The following is a 22,895-nucleotide window of genomic DNA, read 5'->3' as shown; positions in this document are numbered from 1 at the left end:
AAAGGTGAAATAGAACGTCACAAAGATCCCTGATAAGGTCCTTAGGGAAAGTTAAAGGAACCAGGAGGCTCATTTACTCTGGTAAGCAGAAATCTGGGTGATATCTTGATGACGGCACCACATCTATTGTCCAGGGTCACAGGATAGGTCACAAACAACACTGCAAAATGGCAAGGGATTTTTTAGTGACCACAATAGATATTTTCGAAAACTGCAGAGTGACTTTCACACTCTGAAATTGTCTCAATTGGATCTTAAATAAATGTGATAGACAATACAAATTGATCACAAACTGTGCAGTAGGTCAATAAGAACATACCAGCTTAAGCTCTGTTATAGCAGCTTATGTCAAATTCAAGGAGCTGGCCTGGTAGGCAGGCTTAAGACCCCGTCAGAAATCCTGCAAACTATAAAATGGAATGAAGCAATTTAAATTTGAATTTGAAATACTGTATATTGCCCAAGATTCCAACATATTTGTAAAAGAAGGAAAAAATAAACCCATAATTAATAATTATTAAAAAGAATCATTTTGGAATTGAAAAATTCTTAAAATCACTATAAACTTCAATTCTTCAAACATTCTCATATTTTAATATGTAATATTCTAATATTCAAACTTTTGAATAAAAGCTTGTAGGAAAACATACTTACAGAATTGTGCAGAGGAAAACATTTTCATGAGATCTCTGTCAGAATTTCTTGTGTTTGGGTAGTCAGTCGTCCTCATGAATAAGGAGAAATCTATTGCTCCAGGGAAGTTTCCTGCAATAAGTTGATGAAGCAAATTGTATGGGAAAGATTAGTAAGTTGAATATATCCCATATAGTATTGTCATAATTAACTCAGGAATTATCTACATTTTACATTCACTAATTCCAACCAAATGCATACTCTATGTAAAAAAACTTTTATATTTGTAAATTTTATTTTGTTCCTCATGTATACGGAGCTGTTATAAGTTAATTTCAAAACTTTAAAAAAATTGATGAAGCGTCAAGTAATCATGTTATATTGTGAAAACCTGTGAAATGGTTTTACCAAGACAAAACAAAACTTAAAGTTCATTTTGTTTTGTTTTTTTTGGTGAGGAAGATTAGCCCTGAGCTAACATTTGTTGCCAATCCTCCTCTTTTTGCTTGAGGAAGATTGTTGCTGAGCTGACATCTGTGCCAGTCTTCCTCGACTTGATATATGGGACACTGCTGCAGCACGGCTGGATGAAAGGTGCGTAGGTCTGCACCAAGAATCCAAACCCACAAACCCCAGACCATTGAAGTGGAGCAAGTGAACTTAACCACTACACCACCGGGCCAGCCCCTAAAGTTTATTTTTAAAATTGGAAAAAATCCAAGAATTTGGATTCTTTTAAGGGTCTGATTAGGAACTTCAAAAATTTCAATTGATACATACTTTTCACCTTATACATCTACAGAAATTAAATTCTACAGAAATTAAAATATCAAATATTTTTAAACCCTAGAAAAGCTAGAAGAAAATATAATTGAACATTTATTAAGTTTTAAGGTTTGAGGAGTATTTTCAAGGTTTAGATGTGATAGAAAGAAATCATAAGGGGAAAGATAAACATATTTGGCTTCAAAAATTAAAACTATCCATCAAAAGTAACCAAATTTAGCAAATTGGAAAATAACTTACAGCAACGACAATGGGAAAACAGATGAAATCTCTAGACTCGTGTAGCTTGTAACCTTGATACCAAAAGCCAACAAGGACAGTGCTAGAAAAGAAAATTATGAAAAATTACTACTATCAATACAGAATTTCTAAATAAAATGAAGGTAAGTAAAATTCAACAGTGTATTAAGTGTGTGTGTGTGTTTATCATTTTACCAATCAAAGTTAAACCCAGGAATCCAAGGATGGTTCAACTTCAGAAAATATATAGTAGTGAAACCAGGGGAATACTGGAGCTAGCTCGTACTGGCTTGTGAGAGCTGATGGTCAAATTTCCAGGAAATAGGAAAGGATGTTATTCAGGAAAAAAAGAAAATGAATCTGGATGAAATGTGAGAAATATGAAAGAAAAATGGTGAATATGAGGGGTAAAGCAAAATAAATATTGACTGTATAATACAATAAGAAACAATGTTCTGTGGGGTTTAAAATATATATGGAATTAAAATATACCGCACAATTGTATATACGTCAGGAGTTTAAATGTTCTAAGGTTCTTTCATTGTCTGGGAAGAAGGTAAAATCACCATTTAACATTAGAATTTTGTAAGTCAAGAATGAATGATTTAATCACTTACAAATCAAGACAAACAGACACTAACCCAATAAAAATGGGCAAAGATAATGCGAAGGCAGTTCAAGAAGAGGAAATATAAATGCCCAATAAATCAATGAAAAGTATTCAAATTCACTGGAAATCAAAGAAATGCCAATCACCATCACAACACATCCACCAGCTTAAAAAAATGGGGAAAAATCTAACAATAATGTTGTTAGGATGAGGAGAAAGGTGAATTCTCACTTATTGTTGGTGGGAAAGTAAATCTGTACGGTGGCTTTGGAGAATAATTCGGTAACATCTAGTAAAGTGGAAGACGTACATAAGCTTCAACCATCAAATCCACATCTAGATCTACACCTCAAACTTAGAGAAATCCTTGCCCATATGCTCAGGGAGACATGTACAGATGCTCATTGCTGTATTAGTTGTAATAGCAAAAATTTGTAAACAGCCTAAATGTCCACCAATAAGACAAGATGTAAATAAATGTATATTTGTATGAAATTATGTATATACTATATATATATTATATATATAAATATTTGGAGCTACAAGTATCCATACGTTTAAATGTCAAAAATATCATGCGGAGCAGAAAAGCAACTTGCCATTATCATTGTTTTATATCATCGTACATTTGTTGTTGGTTTTTTTAAATTCACTTGCATCTCAGATTTTCTAGGATTGTTTCATTTCATATTAAAGTACATCTTTTAGAAATTCCTTTCTCAATGGTTTCTGAAAGAAAGTTCGTTATTCAATTCTATACTGAAAGTTGATTTCTTTCAGCATATTAAAATATTATTCCACTGTCTTATGTGTTTTATTGTTGTGATTGAAAAGTTAGCTTCACACTAATTTTATTTCTTTGTAAGTCATGTCTATGTTTCTTCTGGCTGCTTTTAAAATAATCTCTGTTGCTTTGATGTTTTGTTTTGTAGTTCCTCAATATTTGTCTATATTTGGATTTCTTTATATTTTTATACTTGGATTTGTTATCCTACTCTTCCATCAAGTCTAGAAAATTCTCAGTCATTAATCATTTTGAATATTAATTTTCCTCTATTCTCTCTGCCATCTCTTTATGTAATTCTGGTTTTATGTATAGTAATCTTTATGCTTAAACCTCCAAGTGTTTTAAGGTTTCTTTCATATATTCCATTGATTTGTCTCATTTTCTTTTGATCTGTGAAATTTATTCAGTTCTATCTTTAGTCACCAATTCTCTCTTCAACTGTGTCTAATCTTCTTTACTCCTTATATATTTCTATAATTTGTATATTTATATGATTACATAATTTAAATTCATATTACAATTTATATAATTACAGTATTTGTGTATAATATTAAATGTTATATTTTTCATTTCTAAAAGTTCAGTTTTGTTCTTTTTTTAAATGTTCCTTATTTTTTACTATCTCTTGTCCCTTAATCAGTGTGTTCATTTCTTATGGATACTCTAACAAATTATCACAAACTTGATGGTTTAAAACAACATAAATTTATACTCTCACAGTTCTAAAGGTCAGAAGGCCAAAATCAGTTTCACTGGGTCAAAATTAGCTGTTGGCAGGTCTGTGCTCCGTCTGGATACTCTAAGTAAGAACTTGTTCCTTACCTCTTCTAGTTTCTGGCAGCTGCCAGCATTCAACTGATCGCATCACCCCCAACTTTGTCTTTGTGGCCACACTGCCTTCTCTTCTCTTGTGTCTTCATATGTCAAATTTTCTCTTGCTTAGTTATACAGAAATATATGGCTGCATTTAGGGACCACCTTGATAATCCAGGATAATCTCCTCATCTCAAGATCTTGAACTTAATCACAAGTGCAAAGTCCTTTTTTTTTTTTTTTTTTGCCAAGTATGGTAATACTCATAGGTTCCAGGAATTAGAAAGTGGATGTTTTTTGGGGGGGGCCGTCATTATTAAGCTTACCACAATCATGATTTCAGTTCCCCTTTTAATTTCTTTAAATGTACTAAACACACTTAATTTGTGTTCTGTTCTCATCATTCTAATAAAAGAGTCATCGATTCTGTTGACTCACACTAGTTGTGTCTTGTTTCATTATTTGTTTTGTGATTTTCAATTTTTGGGGGGAATTGTTTTCTTTTTTTTTTTCAGCTTTATTGAGGTATAATTGACAAATAAAATGGTAAGATATTTAAACTGTGTGTGATTTTCAATTTTGATTTCATATTTCTTGGGCCGGCCCCATGGCTTAGCAGTTGGGTGTGTGTGCTCCGATGCTGGCGGCCCGTGTTGGGATCTGGGCGCGCGCCGACGAACTGCTTCTCCGGCCATGCTGAGGCGGCGTCCCACGTGCAGCAACTGGAAGAATGTGCAGCTATGACATACAACTATCTGCTGGGGCTTTGGGGGGAAAAAAAAATAAATAAAAAATTAAAAAAAAAAAAAAAAAAGCTGATTTCATATTTCCTGAAATTCCACTTGGAGGATGTTTGTACCTTAGAAGGAGCATATATTCATCCAGAAATATTTGCCTTTGCTTCTCACAGGCAACCCAAAATCCGCTTTAAATTACCATTCCAGGATTGTGATTTTTTTTGGTTTTTTTTTTAATCATGTAAATAGTGTTAATTCAATCCCCAAACTCACATGATGGCCAGCCCTATATATATACATTCTTCAAGAAAATGTTTTAACCTTCACCTAGAGGCAGGGCTGAGTCATTTTTCTTGCTGTGGGCCTCTGTGGCTTAGAGTTTATTTGACTATTCTTTTATTTCAGGTTATAGTCATTTTTGAATCTAAACTTTATGAAGAAAATTCTCCCATTCGGCTGCCCATTTTTTGTAGTTCCAAGACTTGTTTTTTCTTATTTATGTCTCAATGGAAGTAAGAATCTGCATATGCCTCCAAAATAACTTACCTCCCCAGATATCTGCTCATCATGCACTCTTGTCCTCATATCTCCCTGACTATTTTTTAGCCTCATCTCTTCAATTAAAAAGTGCATTTAACATTTTCAACAATTTAAAAATATTTATATTTTCATCTAGTGGGGTGGTACAGGCTCCTAGTCTATCACATTATGAGATTTAGAAGTTTTCATTTGCCAAATGTAAATTTACTAATGCAACGTTTTTTCATTCCTAGTTTTCCTTATTCTTGAATCTTTGAAGAAGCAATAGGTTTCATATTTCAATATCACCCTGTTGATCTAGGATGAGCTCATGTACAGGCAGAGTGGACAGGCATTCACTTGGGGTGGTTTATGAGGTGTCAATACAGCTCTTTGCCAAAAGTTACTCCTGACTCTTCAGACGATGCTTGAAATCCTCCCGCTAGGCACTTCTCTGGATAACTTGAAGGCAGTTGTTAAAAAGCAAAGATGTTCTTACAAATGGGTAATATACTAATTCATTGTCATACACTAATGCCTTCAAAGAGAATTAGGAACCTGTGTTTGATAAATTTTGATTGGGAGAAGTGAAGATAGGATGCTGTCTCAAAGTGAAGGTTCATTTGGAGTCTCTGGAGAATGGAAGGTATTGAAGGCAAGAAAGATAGTTCCAAAAAATGTTGGAGAAATGTTAAAAACAAACTTATTGAACTATCTTTCATCATTTATAACATGGTAGTTATATCTACAAAGAAATACAGAAACATTAGATACTATGATTGGGATCAGAAAATTTCAGAATCAGTATGTTTACCAGCAACATCGGGCAGGCGTCCAAGGACAAGTGAGTAGGTCTTCAGCTCTGTGTGGTGAGACGGCTGGTGGGGAGAATGAAGGGCTTTCTAAGGACGTGAAAAAATCATGGGGACAGGTGCAAGGATGGTACACGTGGAGGAAGGCTGATCAATCAAACAGCCTCACTGAAATGGAAGGTTAATTCTGGGAACTAGTTATGGATCAGGTTGGATAAGTAATTGGAACCAAAGGAGAATCTGGAACACCTGATGGTTTCATTATCTATACTACTAGAGGTCATGTTCTAATTTTCTTTTTTTTTTTTCATAATTTTATTTATTTATTTATTTTTCCCCCAAAGCCCCAGTAGATAGTTGTATGTCATAGTTGCACATCCTTCTAGTTGCTGTACATGGGACGCGGCCTCAGCATGGCTGGACAAGTGGTGTGTCGGTGTGCGCCCGGGATCCGAACCTGGGTCACCAGCAGCGGAGCGCGTGCACTTAACCGCTAAGCCACGGGGCCGGCCCTCTAATTTTCTTTTTGAAAGAAGAAACTCAAAGCAAGAATATTGGTGTAAGTGTATATTAATAATTTTATTTTGGACTCTGCCAAAATAATAAGTAATCACACACACACTCACAGGAATCAGGTATTATAAAACCTTGGAGTTAGGTATTATTATCCCCATTTTACAGATAAAGAAACTGAGTCTTTTAGATTATTTAACTGGCGTAGGTCAGACAGCTACTAATAGTGGAGCTGGGATACGAACCCAGGTTAAATTCCCCAGCCCGTATTCCAACACAGATGCTAGACTGTCTCCAATTTCTAATTTTGTTTCCCTCCATTCCTGGGAATAGTTTAAAAAATTACTATCACGGTTTATTCTGTAATAAGATTAGAGAATAGTCAGTGAAAATATAAATTAAAAACCAAGTTTAATGGACTAAATTCACTTGAAATAAATGTTGCATCATATCAATGGAAGAATTTGAAAAGAGAAAAAATACGTTGACTTTCTCTTAACAATATTGACTTAGATCTGCACCAGGATGCTTCGCTTTCTGCGTACCTAATGACATCTGTTAACCAATTACCTGCCTTTTTCAGAGGAAGAAGAAAAACTTCCCTCTACTCACGAGCTGGGTCAACAGTTTAAAACATTCACTAGAAAAATGAAGAAAATTAACACAATCTGACAAGCTGCAGGAACTCTCAAGCAATGTGACATTTCAAACCAGTTCAGTAAGGAAAATGCGTAATTATTCCCCATAGCTGTCAAATGAGTAGAGCAGCCACTCTAAATACTGATGAATAAAATCAATTTGAGAGCAAACAGGATCCATCAAACTGCTTGAATAATTCAATGTCCCATAGAAAAAAGATTTTCTTCTCTTTTTCTTCCTCTGATATATTCAAGGAATTTTGCTTTCTACCTTTTTATATTTTTTTCATTCCACCTCTCTGAGAGCTATCTCCAACCTACTTCGCCCAAACACTATCCTGCACTAACACACACACACTCATCCTGGTTCTGATAACTCACGATGATAAGATTCACAATCGATTTCTGTTTCATAAGATGAAGTGTTCCACCTACATCTGTCATTTTCAATAAAGGCAGCAAGAGAATTCTGAAGTACACAATACAATTATTCAAATAAAAGGGAAATAATTTTTTCTATAATTTATGTGTTGCTGTTGGGCATTTATTATACCTTATGTTCTATCAGCAGGATTCTCTATTTGCTGTGACTTAGATTTGCTTGCCCTTGTATAATTTCTGCTTAGCTTCTGATATTTCTACATCTAAGAAGTCTACCCTTCTGTCGGTTCTTTTTGTCTCTTAGGTTGTGTCCTTTCTGCCAATAAGGTCCGTTACTTTATTTAACGAGTCTCTTTTTTTTAAAGGGCATAAGTTACTGCCTTCAAATTTGTAATGCACTAAAACTGTTTTTAGCCCCATAGTTTAAAATTCCTGACATCTGCTGTGGTGGTGTTGTGTTTTCTACATGTGGGCTCTGGGTGATTCAGCCATAATCTCTCATTTGACAGCCTCTAGTTTTTTGGTTTTTTCCCTTCAATCAGCTACCATACTGTTACCAATGACCTTTCTAGAATACAAATCTAATCATGTTATTACTGTCTTTATTTAAAAAAACAACTCTCCATGACCCAGGAGCATTTCTCAAAATTTATTCAGCCTAGTATATATATTTATATATATTTCCTAAAATAAATAAAAAAAATAAGACAACATTTTAAAAAATAAACTACTACAAAATCAAACACATTGGGAAATCTGTATACTATAATTCCCCCTTAGAGTTTTACAGTGTTGTGACAATTTCTAATTTGGTTTAACTCAGCATTTCCCAACTTGACACTATGAACACACACAGAAATATACGTATTTCAGGCAGAGGTGAGGGGAAATATTTATGAAAATCTCGTGGAAGTCTATTCTTGGGAAAATGACGACTTCACATGAAACAAACCCATAGTCTTTCGGAACACAGGAGGCCTTCCCTGGTGTGGCCGCGCCCATCTTTCTTCACTACTGCCTGCCTCCAGCCAATTACTCCCTTGCACTCTGGGGTCCAGCCATTGTGACCTCCCGCAGTTTCCTCGATGAGACAAGTGCTTCCACACTCTCTGTACTTACGTGTACTTTAATCTCTGCTGGGAAAGTCCTTTGTTCTCTTGTCCATCAAACTAGCATTGTACAATTTTTTGAGTCAATGTTTAAAAATTCCTTCCTTTGTGAAGCCTTCCCTAACCTTTCATATCATAAAATCTGTTGATATAAAACAAGGTTTCCCAAAGTATTGTACGAGATATGATTCTAGTTGGTACTCAAATTAAAATTTTTATGTTAATAGTTATGCATTTATTTTAACGTAGTTTTCAATTTATCATAATGATAGAAAACTGGTTTTGGAAATATATTGATTTTCTCTTAAGAATTGTCAGTTTAAATAAAAATATTCAGGGGCTGGCACAGTGGTTAAGTTTGGCATACCCCACTTCGGTGGCCCAGGGTTCTCGGGTTCAGATCCCGGGCACCAACCTACACCACTCATTGGCACCCATGCTGTGGCGGCATCCCACATACAAAATAGAGGAAGATGGGCATAGATGTTAGCTCAGGGCAGCTCTTCCTCAAGCAAAAAAAGAGGAAGATTGGCAACAGGTGTTGGCTCTCCTCACCAAAAAAAAAAAAAAAAAAAAAATTCAATAAGTAATTGCTCATTTCAATATGGCAAAATAGTAAACGATAATATCCTGACGAAATACTGATCTAAGTTGGCTGAACACTACTGATTCAAAATTGCAATGCCCAATATGAGCACCAGAGGGTACCACATCACAGCATGTTAAAACAAGCAGGAAAAAGATGACCTTATTTCAATGGCAACAAATGCAATGATGATAATAGCTATCATTTCTTGATTATCTCTTTTGTTTTAAGCATTTTGCTAGGCAATTTACATTATAAACTCATTTATTCCTCACAATAGCCCTTAAAATGAGCTATTATTATCTCCATATTGTAGATGAGATTATTTCAGATAATAACAATGTTTTATTGTTTTGTTTTGATTTGATCTTTTGAATTTAACATTGTTTCATGCATTGTGCTAAGACTTTGATACAGATCATCTCTGTTATAATTTGCAATAACCCCAGTTAGGTTATATTGCATTCCTGGTTTATAAATGCATAAACTGGGGCTTAGAGAGATGAATTAATTTGCCCAAGATTACCTGGTAAGGCAGTTATTGGTGGAGACGAGTCTGACTGAAGATGAAGTCTTTGATTTCACAAAGTCAAATAACTTTTTAAGGATCTCAGAATAAGTTCTTTCTCTTCATCTCTTCTTGTTTCTCTTCAGTGCACTGAATACATAATATTTAACATATTAATTACACATGGCGTAGAACAGTTTGATATTAGGTTACAGTTTTAAAAGCAATCATTACACAAGCCATGACAATGTTGATACACATTTATTACGATTTATTTTATTATAATAAAATAGTGTATTACAATTTCTTCCTTTTAAAGTTTATATACTTACATCTGGTAAGAAAAATTTCCTTACTTCTGTATATTTATCAGAAAATAATAAAGAAGCAAAAGAATGAGCTACTAGGTCTAAGCAAATTCACTGTTGTGTACACTAGATGCATTTCATGATATAATAAAGTGACTCATAACAAGGTGAGAATAAATTCAAACCTAAAGCCATTGTTGGCTACATGACTCCGGGCCATTTTAGAAATGCAGGGATTAAACACCTTTGTATCAGGACCAAGAGAATGCTCTGTTAAAAAAGAGAGAGCCAAAGAGAGATTCCAGGGTAATAATTATAATTATTATGGCTTTCATAACCATGTCTTGATTCAGCTAATACTTATGCTGCTAAGAGCATTTCACTAGAACCTAGAGAGTTCACCACAAGAAGCTTCTATTTAGTTTATACAAGAGTGGAAACATCATGAAAGAAATTTAAATGGTGAAATTTAAAATGTGATAGCAGTCTTACCTTGGAATATTTACTTTACTAATAAATCGAAAAACATAAATAGAATAGCCTTGGTTCCTGACAGCAAAGATAATCACAAAATTGAAGCGTTGGCCTTTGCAGAAGTTTCTTTCTTTGTGGGTTCTGGTCCTCTGGACAAATACTTCCCTGACAAACCTTTCTATCTTTGGTCACCAGACTGTCCTCTAAATTGGTTGAAGCTCGTGGATCCTAAGTTATAAGTAAGATCTTGCAAATTGCAAGAAATTAGAAGCAATATGATGAGTTCAATAGTTTGAATTTAGGCTCCAAATGGCTATGTTTGAATTGTAAAAGCACACTTATTATTGTTCTTACAGTTTTATTGAGATTTAGTTGACATACAGCACTGTATAAGGTTAAGGTCTATAGCATAACAATTTGACTTACATATATCATGAAATGATTATACAAGTTTAGTTAACATCTGTCATCTCATGTAGATACCACAAAAAGAAAAAGAAAAAAATGTTTTTTTCCTTGTGACATGAACTCTTAGGATTTACTCTCTTAACTTTCAAGGATAGCATACAGCAGTGTTAACTCTAGCCATCATGCTGTACATTACATCCCTAGTACTTGTTTATCTTATAACTGGAATTTTGTACCTTTTGATCACCTTCATCCAATTCTCCCTCTCCCCTCCTCTGCCTCTGGCAACCACAAATCTGATCTCTTTTTCTATAAGTTGTTTTTGTTGTTGTTGTTGTTTTAGATTCCACATAAAAGTGAAATTACGTAGTATTTGTCTTTCTCTGTCTGACTTCACCCAGCATAATGCCTTCAAGTTCCACGCATGTTGTCACAAATGGCAGGATTTCTTTTTTCATGGCTGAATAATATTCCATTGTGTGTGTGTGTGTGTGTGTGTGTGTGTATGTTTGGTCCCCTAGTAGAAGCTAGCCATAGGAGGCTTTCTGTGAAGGCTCCTATGGCTATATATGTATACATATATATATATATATATACACACACACACATACACGACAATGTCTTAATCCATTCATCTGTTGATGGACACTTAGTTTGTTTCCCTTTCTTGGCTATGTGAATAATGCTGCTATAAACATGGGGGTGCAGATATCTCTTTGACATAGTGTTTTCATTTTCTTTGGATATATACCTAGAAGTGGAATTGCTGGATCATATGGCATTTCTATTTCTAATTTTTTGAGGAACCTCCTTACCGTTTTCCATAGTGGCTGTACCAGTTTACAATCCCATCAACAGTGCATAAGCATTGTCTTTTCTCCACTTCCTCACCAATACTTGTTCTTTCTTGTCTTTTTGATGACAGCATTCTAACAGGCATGGGTGATATCTCATTGTGGTTTTGATTTGCATCTCCCTAAAGGCACATTTGTTTTTTATTGAGGAACTTGGAAAGGATTGGAGGGCTGCTTGTACTGTCTGGCCCTGTCCTTGAACGTCTGGTAATTTCATGAGTACACCAGTCGGGTCATAACAGACTGTCTCAGGCCCTCCCTCCAGGGCTGCCAGGGGCTTGAGGCCTACTTTCTGGCCCCTGAAGGCTCCACATCTCCCTGAGTGTCAAGGTGGACTTGGTACTGGAGTGTTTATTAAGTTGCTAGGGCTGCCATAACAAAATATCTCAGACTGGCTTGAGCAACAGAAATTTATATTATCACAGCTCTGGAAGCTAGAAATCTGAGACCAAGGTGTCGGCAATGTTGGTTTCTACTGAGGCCTCTCTTCCTGCCTTGTACGTGACCCTCTTCTCCCGTTGTCTTTATGTGGTCATCCCTCTGTGTGTGGCTGAGTCCTAATCTCCTCTTCTTATAAGGACACCAGTCACATTGGATTAGGGCCCACTCTAATGAACTCATTTTAACTTAATCACCCATTTAAAGACCCTATCTCCAAATACAGTCACATTCTGAGGTTCTGGGGGTTAGGACTTCAACACATGAATTTTGGGGGGACACAATTCATCTGCAATAAGTATTAACAATCATAATATGACTATTACCTGAGCTAGTGTCCCTCTTTTTCTTTCCTATTTAATCTGTGGGTTGGTAGGTGGTCGCATTAACATTTTACTCATATTTACAAGTCTATTTCTTCATGGAAAGGCTCCTATGGCTAGTTTCTACTATGGAACCAAGAAACTATTATTTCTTAAAATTTAATTTATTTTTATTATTTTACTGAAATACAATTTACAAGGAAGTTATATCTTTATCATTTGAGTCTATGTATAGGCACATACATGCACACACATAGTAGCAGTGTGCTGCTAAACCTTGCTCTGCACTGCCCCCCCCAAAAAAACAAAAAACAAAAATGCTCTGTTTACAGAGTTTGCCAGTTTCTGTAGTGTAAACACTCCCATCTTGGCCAATTTCAAGCTACCAACTTGGGCCAGCCCTGTGGCTTAGTGGTTAAGTGTGCGCGCTCTGCTACTGGCGGCAGGGGGTTCAGATCCCGGGCGCGCACCGAAGCACCGCTTCTCCGGCCATGCTGGGGCCGTGTGCCACATACAGCAACTAGAAGGATGTGCAACTATGATGTACAACTATCTACTGGGGCTTTGGGGAGAAAAAAAAAAAAGGAAGAGAATTGGCAAAAAATGTTAGCTCAGGGCCAGTCTTCCTCAGCAAAATGAGGAGGATTAGCATGGATGTTAGCTCAGGGCTGATCCTCCTCACAAAAAAAAAAAAAAAAAAGATATTTAAGGATCAAATTACCAACTTGATGTTACTGAACATGGAGTCTGGAAGAGATGAACATAATCGACTCTTGCAAGCTCATGGAAGCCACCTCCGGGACATGCGCACAGACACAAGTGTGTGTGTGTTGGAGGCTAACGTAGTTTTTCTTGCCTAACATGTCTAAGAAATTGGCTTCTTACTCTTCTTTGTTGGTATACTTACCGCTATAACTCTGTATTGATACCTCTTATGCTCTCCCATCTCCTCAGCCCATCCTTTTACTTCAGCCGTACAGAAGCAATCAGTTGCCAGCAAGTGTAACCCAGCAGCACCTTCCTCAGATTTCTGTCTTGGGAGTTCTCTACCTCTATGTCATTGGACACCCTGTAGAGACTGTTGAGCCCTTGGGATTCATGTACAAACATGGAGGTATGCTGGTGTTATTAACCCACGGAGCAACTCTTGACTAATGGGGGTCAGAGAAAGTGGATCAATATCTCCTTTTCTGTCTTGGGGGTGGGCAATTCTGAGGCACATTCCACATGGCTCCTCCAAGGATCCTGTAGGATTGAGGCCCAGTGCCCACAGAGGCAACCACCTTGATAATACATCCTTGGACAAGCTTTCCCTCTTCTCATGTTTTATTCTCCCAGCCGCTCACTTCTGTTTCTCGGATTCACATCCTAAAATAAACTATCACCTTCAAGCAAGATCTATTCTTGGGCTCTGCTTTTTTGGGGGGCACAGCCTGAGAGACTAGGCTTATTCCTAAGGCTATATATGATGACAGTGATTTGATGAAATGTAATTACCACCAGCGACAGTAACTAGGTTATTAGTTATATTTTTGTCTACAAAATACTTAATTTGCTTTCTCTTTAGTTTAACTGCAAATGAAGAGTATTTGGCTTAGATTGTAACTTCTAATAAAAAAAAAGATAGCAATGTGATAAAATCCAAATGGCCCTATAAAAAGGAGAAAATACTTGTGATACGATGGTATGTAAAATCAATTGCCTTGGGCTTCTTCTATTTAAGGTTTATGTAACAGCAAATTATCAAGGACAAATAAAAATACATTTAATCAGTAAGCTATGTATTTCTCCTGTCCACATTCACAAAATATGAGTTCTCATTGTCATATAGTGGAAGTGATATGTTTAAGAACACACAAAATTCTTAAGTAGTGTTTCAATGGTTATGGAAACAATTATCATAATATTATAATAGCAAAATTTTGTGCTTAAGCTGATTTTCACATCCATAAGTAAAAAGAAAACATTAATAATTACCTCATATTCATTCTGGGTTATAGATTGGGTTATATTATTTTTGGCTTAGGTTTGAACTATTTAAACATCATAAGACAGCTATTTCTGATTAATGTATTTTTGTGTTTTTACTCTCTTTTGGATAGCCAGGAATCAAAAACTTAATACTGAGGCATGCTAATTCAAATAAAAGAAAACACGAAATATTTTAAATACAGAAAATATTCAATAGATAAGACTAACATAAAATTGAAATCTTCTTTAAAAGTTTAATAGAAAATACTCAAATATATAACCAGTTGAATAATACTATATTTAATTTAAATTATGTATTTAGAAAAAAAAATTTAAATTTTTCCTAATTTTAAAACATAGAATTTGAACACAAAAGGAAGACATGTCCATAATGAGAATTTAGAAAATACAGAAAAGAATTTAGAAGAAAATAAAAATCACTCTAATCTTATTTGGGTGTAGGAACATTTATTTTTCTCCCTTTTTGTGTGTTTATGTAAATTTAAAAAATTTTTAAGCAATTTCACTGAAGTACAATTGACATTAAGCTCTTATATTTAAATTTCAAATGTGCAATTGAGTGAGTTTCCACATATGTATAAATTATTACCACAATCAAGTTAACGAACATTTTCCAGAAAGCTTCCTCACGTGCCTCTGTAATCCATCTTCCAATCTCTTTCTTCTCTCCGTCTGGGATTCCAAGTACACATACATTAGAACTTTTGATATTGTCCCACAGATCTTTAAGATTCTATTCATTTTTCCTCAATCTTGTTTCTTTCTGTTCTTCAGACGGAATAATTTTTAATCGATCTATTTTCATGTTTACTGACTCTTGACTCTGCCAGCTCCATGATACTCTTGAACTCATCCAGTGAAGTTTTCCAGATATTGCATTTTTCAATTCTAAAATTTTTGTTTGGTTCTTCTTTTAATAGTTTCTATTTCTCTGCTAAGATTTCCTCTGTTCATTCATTTCTCCTTCTCCAGCTCTTTCCCCTCTAAGACCCCCTTCTTGCCTGTGTTCTTTCTGTGGTTCCAAAGGCAGATAAGATGGCAGAAGTTTCTATTGGAATTTTAGGAGCTGTGCCCTGTACAACCATGCCTTTGGGGCAAAATTATTAGAAGAAAACAACTGAGACCCTTCCTGCCATGGGGGTTGCTTTTCTACGTTTTGACCCCCCACCCCAATCTGCCTGGTCTTGTTTATATTCAGCTTTTTCAGGTAGTTGCTTTTTATTTTTGCTGTACTCACGGGGGAAGGATCAGTTGTAGGGGTTGCACCACCATAGCAGGACCAGTACTACTCAGGAACATTTATTTTTGTTTTATAGAACAAATTGTAGATAGATGAAATAATAGTATTATGCAAAGAGCTAGAATTTTATAATAAAAAATGGCTACCTGTAGCTTTAAACCTATTTGTTCAGCCTCCAAGAAGTTTTGGAGTTAAAGATTTGGGGGCTCTTTTGGTTTATTTAAAAGGAATAGCGCGAAACTGAGTTGAAATGGCCATCTGGAGATGGGTTTCAGACGGTCACTGGGTTATACTTGATACTTCTCCATTCTGCTCCCGGACTAATGCCTAACGAATTACATTATTGCAATTTTCCAGGTCTTTATTAATTTATTTGTATAGAAGATAAGCAATAAGAATAGTGTTCTTAGTGGCTCTTAGCAAGGATAGGAGAGATGTTTGAAGCTGTTTCTAACGACCTGGTAATTGTTCAGCAACAACGTGTGAATTGTCCCAATAGAAACCTCTTATTGCCTCTGGCGGCCTTAAAAAATCTGATTCTGCTTTCTTGTTTGATAATTACTGTTAGTCTAATACTGAGCAAAGTTTGAATACAAAGTAATGGCAGGTGAGAACAACTGGATCAATCAATCCTTTGTAAAATGCTTTTCATTTAAGGAGACACCATGGGCATTTAGCTGCATAGTGGATATCTGATAAACAGTCACTCTGAAGCAACTCTGAGAATAATGGAAGGATTCTCAGTGCCTCTGGTGGTTACAGGAAATTCTGCAGTGATGTGCGTGGTGTTCAGGTCACAGATTTCCTCCTCAGAGGACTGAATGGTTCTAGCAATGAGCTAGCAACAGGACTCCAAAAGTTCTTTGAGCCGCCTTTATTCTTGTTGCTCAAGATTCCGCCTTATGGCCTCCTGGAGTTAACTGCAGCCGCCAGCCTTTCCTGCAGGGCCAGTTGCTTTCTATGGTCAGAGGAGATAAACAGAGGCTCAATGGGAGATCTATTTCTGCGGATTGAAAGGGCCTCTGTGCTGCTGGTTGAGGGGGAATCATCCAGCCTCCCTCGCGGAATGCCTGGGTGACTTCTGGGGCTGTCCTCCTCATACTGGCACTTCCTGTACCCAGTTTAAATAGTAGACCAGCTAAGAGAAACAAGCCTTAAAGCGTCCTAGAGTATGCAATCATATCTAATTCGGCAAACCGAAATTCTAATCTGGCAAGCCAATATGTGCTAATTCCATGTTGAATTATTGGCCAGGATGAGAAGCATATTAATTTAAGGTCACAACTACAACCCAGCAATTGTTAGTAACATTCTCTGGGTCAAGAGTGATTTGCTTGAGGGAAGGCAGAAGGGAGTTTCCTCTCATTGAATACTACTTTGGGCCTCTTGTAAGAGTAGCACCCACAGTGTACATGTTCCCATTGGCAGCAAAATTTAACTTTATAAAATTGGGACAGAGTTTTTTAATTGCTGTAGTTTGATTGTACTACATATTATTATTCATATGTTATGGTATGTTGGAGGGCTGGTTCCCGCATTTTTGAGGGAAGGAACGTGGCTACAGAGAGGCTGACCCCTGGTCCAAGGCCACAGCACTCAGGAGAAGGCAGTAGAATCCAGGCCTTGAGACTCATGAGTCAATGCTCTTTTCCTACTCCAGACCACGTTATGTATATGATATAAGTTTCTTCGTTCAGAATGCAAGTCAAAAGCAGAATCCCTAGGCACAACATTAAGCATTAAGAAAAAAAACTTGCCTTTTACAATGATTTTTATTTCTGAAAAGAAACAGCGTTATGTCTACAAATAATACACTTTTTAGATATTTTTCACTATTACCAATTGATTATACAAAAATGCATATTGTAAAAGGAAACAGAAAAATTTGATCCCAGCTCTAGGAAATGAATGTACTGCTCAAATGATTTTCTAACGAAATGGGATTTGCCTATGTTGCTATTTAATAACAATTTAGGCTCTTTTAAATTAGTTAGAATCACCTTCACAAGTAGGAGGGTGTTTTATTTTGTTTTTTGGGGGGTTTTTTTTTGAGGAAGTTTAGCCCTGAGCTAACATCTGTTGCCAATCCTCCTCTTTTTGCTGAGGAAGATTGGCCCTGGGCTAACATCCGTGCCCACCTTCCTCTATTTTATGTATGGGGTGCCTGCCACAGCATGGCTTGATAAGCTGTGCATCAATCCGTGCCCAGGATCCAAACCTGCAAACCCTGGGCCACAGAAGCGAAGCGCACGAACTTAACCACTACGCCACGAGGCTGGCCTAGGAGGGTGTCTTTAATTTCAATGCAACACATGTGGAGACAGTATCAGAAAGGTTAGGTGACTTTTCAATATTAATATAAGATGTTGCTACCACTGGACTGTAACAGGCAATCACACGTTTTCTAGAAGAAAACAGTGCCTGTGTCAAATTGGTTGTATGTCTTAGAGAAGAATTCCCTTGCATCCTAGAACTAGGTTATTCTGACAGAACAGAGGATGTGGACTGGGTTTTCCAAAGGAAGCTTGGGGTGCTCACCAGATTGTGCTGTGGCCTGTTCTAGGTCCTGTCTTAGGGATGGCTGCAAACTGTCCTGGTCTTCCAGAGAATTCTATATTGGGAAGAGGGGACAGTATTCTTTCATTTCTTCAAAAATATTGGTTGAGTTATTGATGGCTATATATCGGACAGTGTTCTAATTACTGAGGCACCACATACCAGACATTTTAATCCCACACCAACCTTCCAGGTAAGTGTATTCTAATTTTACAGATGAGGAATTAGAGACACAGAAAGGTTAAGAAACTTGTCCCAGTTCCCTGAACTAAAAAGTGGAAACGAAATTTGTAACCTGGGACCAGTGTCTGTCTATGTTCTTTCTATTATACTTTATCTGTCTATCTCTCTCTCTCTCTCTCTCTCTCTCTATCTCTCTATCATCTATCCTATAAATAAAATATTTGGGACATATTTATATTAAAAATTATTGGTTGTTTATCTGAAGTTAAAATTTAACTGAGCGTCCTGTATTCAGTCTGGTAACCCTAGGGGGGTGGTCTCCTCACCACCAGCAAGGAGGCAACAGGATGTCATCATGTTGCTCCAAATTTTTTCATATTGGAGTAGGACCCACACATATGATCTCATTTTATCTTAATTACCTCTTTAAAGATCCTATCTCCACATATAGTCACATGCTTAGGTTCTAGGGATTAGGACTTCAACACATGAATTCGAGGGGGACACAATTCAGCCCCTAGCAAGGTCACACTGAACAAGAGTGGGCCCTAAATCCATGACTGGAGTGAAGACACTACAAGAAAAGGAATACCAAGCATTGCTGGCAACCACCAGAAGCTGGGGGAGAGGCGTGAAACAGATTCTCCCTCAGAACTTCCAGAAGGAACCAACCCCGCTGATACTTTGATTTTGAACTTCTGGCCTCCAGAACTGTGAGAAAACGTATTTCTGTTATTTTAAGCCACCCGGCTTGTGGTAGTTTGTTACAGCAGCCCTAGGAAACTAATAAAAGCGCCTTGCTCAGTAGTGATTTGCAAAAAGTGCTCATTTAAATTAGGCCACAGAGGAGGCCATGGGGACGCATCCTGTGTGGTACAAGCCAGACGGCACCCTGCAGGAGAAGATGCTGGGCCTGAGGACCAGGAGGAGGACAAGGAGCTCAGGAGAGCAGGAAGAGATGAGGAACCAGCCTATGCAAAGACAGGGGCTTGACACTGTCTGTGTGAGTTGCAGAAATACTAGAACTGAACAGTTTGAACTTTAAAAACAGGTTGCACAGATCCAAACTTATTTGCTGAAAGAGATCTTAGAGATTGCCATTGCATTCCTTATTTTAGACTGAAGTCTAGAAAGGTATGTGGCTAACCAATATCACAGAGCAAATTAGTCAAGGTAATTCATGACAGAAATCCATTTGTCCTAACCCCTGCCTAGCACTGTCTCCACTAGACCAGCGCTGGAGCCTGGCCTCCTTCTAAATGCATATACAGTATATTTCCTATAACACAGGAGGGGCTCCATACATGATTACTGAAAAAATAATTAACTGAATAAATAACATTGAATAGATTTTCAATGAATGAACATGTCAGAGAAAATACCTGGCATTAGCAGTGAGCTTGTAGTTGTATTGTCTCATCTGATGGGAACAAAAATTCTAAACCGGTTATTATTTGCTATTTCCCAATGTTCATTTTGAAAGATTATGGGTTAAAAGACAGTTTGGGTAACTTGCCTCGGATTCCCTGGTTAATAACAGGAGACTCTGAGAAGCGACCCAGCGCTGTGGCTCCGGGGTCTCAGGCCTGGGTTCGGGTCTCAGCTCTGCCGGGTCACAGGCTGTGACAGGGGGCAGGTTACTCAGTCTCAGTCAACATCAAATAATGTGACAGCGGTAATTCTAATGTTTTTGGACAGACCAGGACATGCTGATGTAGTGGAAAGGACATTGCCTTTGGGACTGGAATCAGATGGGGGTTGCGACCGTCCTGATTTCGTTTCATCCCCACCCCCATCCCGGACTCTTCCAGGTAACTCCTGGCTCCACGTTCCGAAAATATCTTTTAAACTTTCCCTTGCTTTTCTCTTTCTTTTCCCTTCTCCCTTTTATCCCTTCTCCTTCTGTTCCTTTTCTTTTCTTTTGGCTTACGTTTTTAATGAGATGTAAGAAATTCACCAGCCAGGTTTATGAAAAGGGATCTGGCAAATGGAAGATGCAACCAGGACGCTTCAGGCAACTGTTTTCCTAAGCTGCCCATAAAATTGGTTTAATTTAATTAAAAAATTCACTCTCTCAATTGAATAAAAAAACCCTTCTTCCTTTAAACTCCGTAGGTAAAGGAGACAGCCTCGGGACGTGTTACTCTCACAGACGCAGATGCCGCTGCCTCGGTGTCTGTCGCCTGGTGCATCTGGAGGAGACCCGCCCTCTCGCGGGACCCTCGTCCAGGCGGGGGGCGGGCAACAGCAGAGGGGGCGGAGGAGGGAGGCGGCGAGCACAGCCCGGCTCCCCACCGACACCCCGCCCCAGGGCGGTCACCACCCGCAGCCGGCCGACTGCCCGCGCTCCGGGCGGCCGGCGGCCTCGGGCCCGCGTTGCTGGGCACGAAGATGCTCGAGCGCACCAGCCCCGCTCCCCGCAAGGAAGGCATATACACCCCTCGATCCCAGGACTGCAGTGGTCCCCGGGGCTCCTCCCACTGCCCGGGGTGTGCCTGGCCGGTGCGCTGGGGAAGCAACAGCCCAGCCGGACAGCGGGTCTCCGCGTGGGGGCGCCTGCCCTGCGAGGCCCTTTCTGGACAAAGGCGATCTTGACTTGTTTTTATTGTTTTGTTTTGTTGGTGATGAGAGTGGGGGATTGAGGAGGCGGATATGGAAATTGTGAAAGGGTATCTCCCTCTTTCCTTATTTGTGTGTGTGTGTTTCTCAAGAGACGTCAGACTTTTCCCAGGGGAAGGACCTGCATACTGGCAGGCAGCAGCCCTCGCTTTGAATGAAGGCTTTGCTGTGACTTCAAACAAATCACCGAACTTGTCTTATTTTTAGTTTAATATGTAAGCTTTGTAAAATGAGCATAATAATACCACCACAGTGTGGTTGTAAGGATTATATAAGAATACATGTGAACCTACTGTGTGAGCACATATCCTATATGAACACAGAGCAGGTCCTAGATGAATATTTCTTCTCAAATCATCCAAAATAACCCCTCCGATTTAAGGAAGAAGAGCTGAGGAGGCCCAGTGAGGTGAAGTTACTCAGCACACACGCTGGAGGATGAGAACCCAAGGTTGGAACTTAGGTTTCCGGCTTCCTGTCTCGTGTTCTTTCCATCTCCTGCTCCTCAGTTTGTTAATTTGAATCCAGTGCACTCGCACATTTGAAGTAGAAAGACCCATTTAGAATCCCTGGCTTCATCATTTCTGGAGTTGGGAAATCTTGGGAAAATCTCTCAACTTTTCTGAGTAGTTTTGTCATTTATTCTACAAACATTTCAGTGCCTGTGATATACCTACCTGTTGCTATAGAAGGTCCAGGGGACACAAAAATGAGCAGAATATGATCCCTGACTTCATGGAATTCATGTTCTTGCTAGAAAGCCTCATATACAATACAAGCAAAAATAATTAACCAACTTGTTGGTGATTATATACGGTGGAAGGAAGTTCTTCTATTTAATGTTGGGGATGGGGGCATTCCAAATAGCTCAAGAGTGAACAGGGCTTGGAAAGGTGACTTGGAATGTGCTGCCCAGACCTGTCCCCACTTCCGTCTTCATACCTAGCCAACCCCCCTCACCCCCCCGCAGGGCTGGTGCACTCACTGCCCCAGCTACTGAGAGTGTTGAAGTCTGACAGCTCTCAGCTAAATTCCGTTCCAGAGATGGTTCTCGGTTGAAGAGAGCCACCTCTTCCCAAAGTCATGCTCCCCGTGACTGATCTATGTAGGGCTATAAAGGCCTGGTCCACTTGCTTCAATTTGGGACAACTCTCTTCTGGGCCTTCCCAGCTTCACAAGATTCCAATGATGGGCTCAGGCCAACTTCTCTCCCTGCCCACTCCTGTTTCCTTCACTCTCTCACAGGTGTTGATCCTGAGAGCACTTAGCAATAAACCTCTTGCATGCAAATCCCCATCTGAGTCTGCTTCTCAGGGAACTCACTCTGAGACAGAAGTGATAATGTCTGATTACGGTTTAGTAATGTCACCCTAATAGCACAGTAAAGAAAACTTTCGTTCAACACAGACACACTGGGTACCTCCTACAGGCCAGTCACTGTCATAGGCGCGGGGAAAAAATGGAAAATGTGGTGGCAAAATCACGAGTGATTGCAGTCATCCACATAAGAGATGAGGACAATCTGAATAAAACGGGTGCAGGCTTAACTTGACTCAAGTGTCCATCATTGAACTAACTGGGTTGATTGATGGAGCAGGATATGAGAAAAGATGGCAGCTCCCAAATAAAACTACGGTTGGATGAGTGAACAGAATTACCACCAGGACAAAACAATAGATGTCGACTAACGTGATATAATTGACTCTGAGCAAAAATTTATATTTAACCAATATGCTAATCCAGAAATGTGTCTATCAGGCATTATCCGTTGAAATAATTTGTCTTTTGGAATGCTTCATATCACATCCTTGACGTGATGTCTAGGAAT

Source organism: Ceratotherium simum, chromosome 19 (genome assembly GCF_057802395.1).
Source record: "Ceratotherium simum simum isolate JZ-2026a chromosome 19, ASM5780239v1, whole genome shotgun sequence".
Taxonomy (NCBI): Eukaryota; Metazoa; Chordata; class Mammalia; order Perissodactyla; family Rhinocerotidae; genus Ceratotherium; species Ceratotherium simum.
This window is presented reverse-complemented; position numbering follows the sequence as displayed.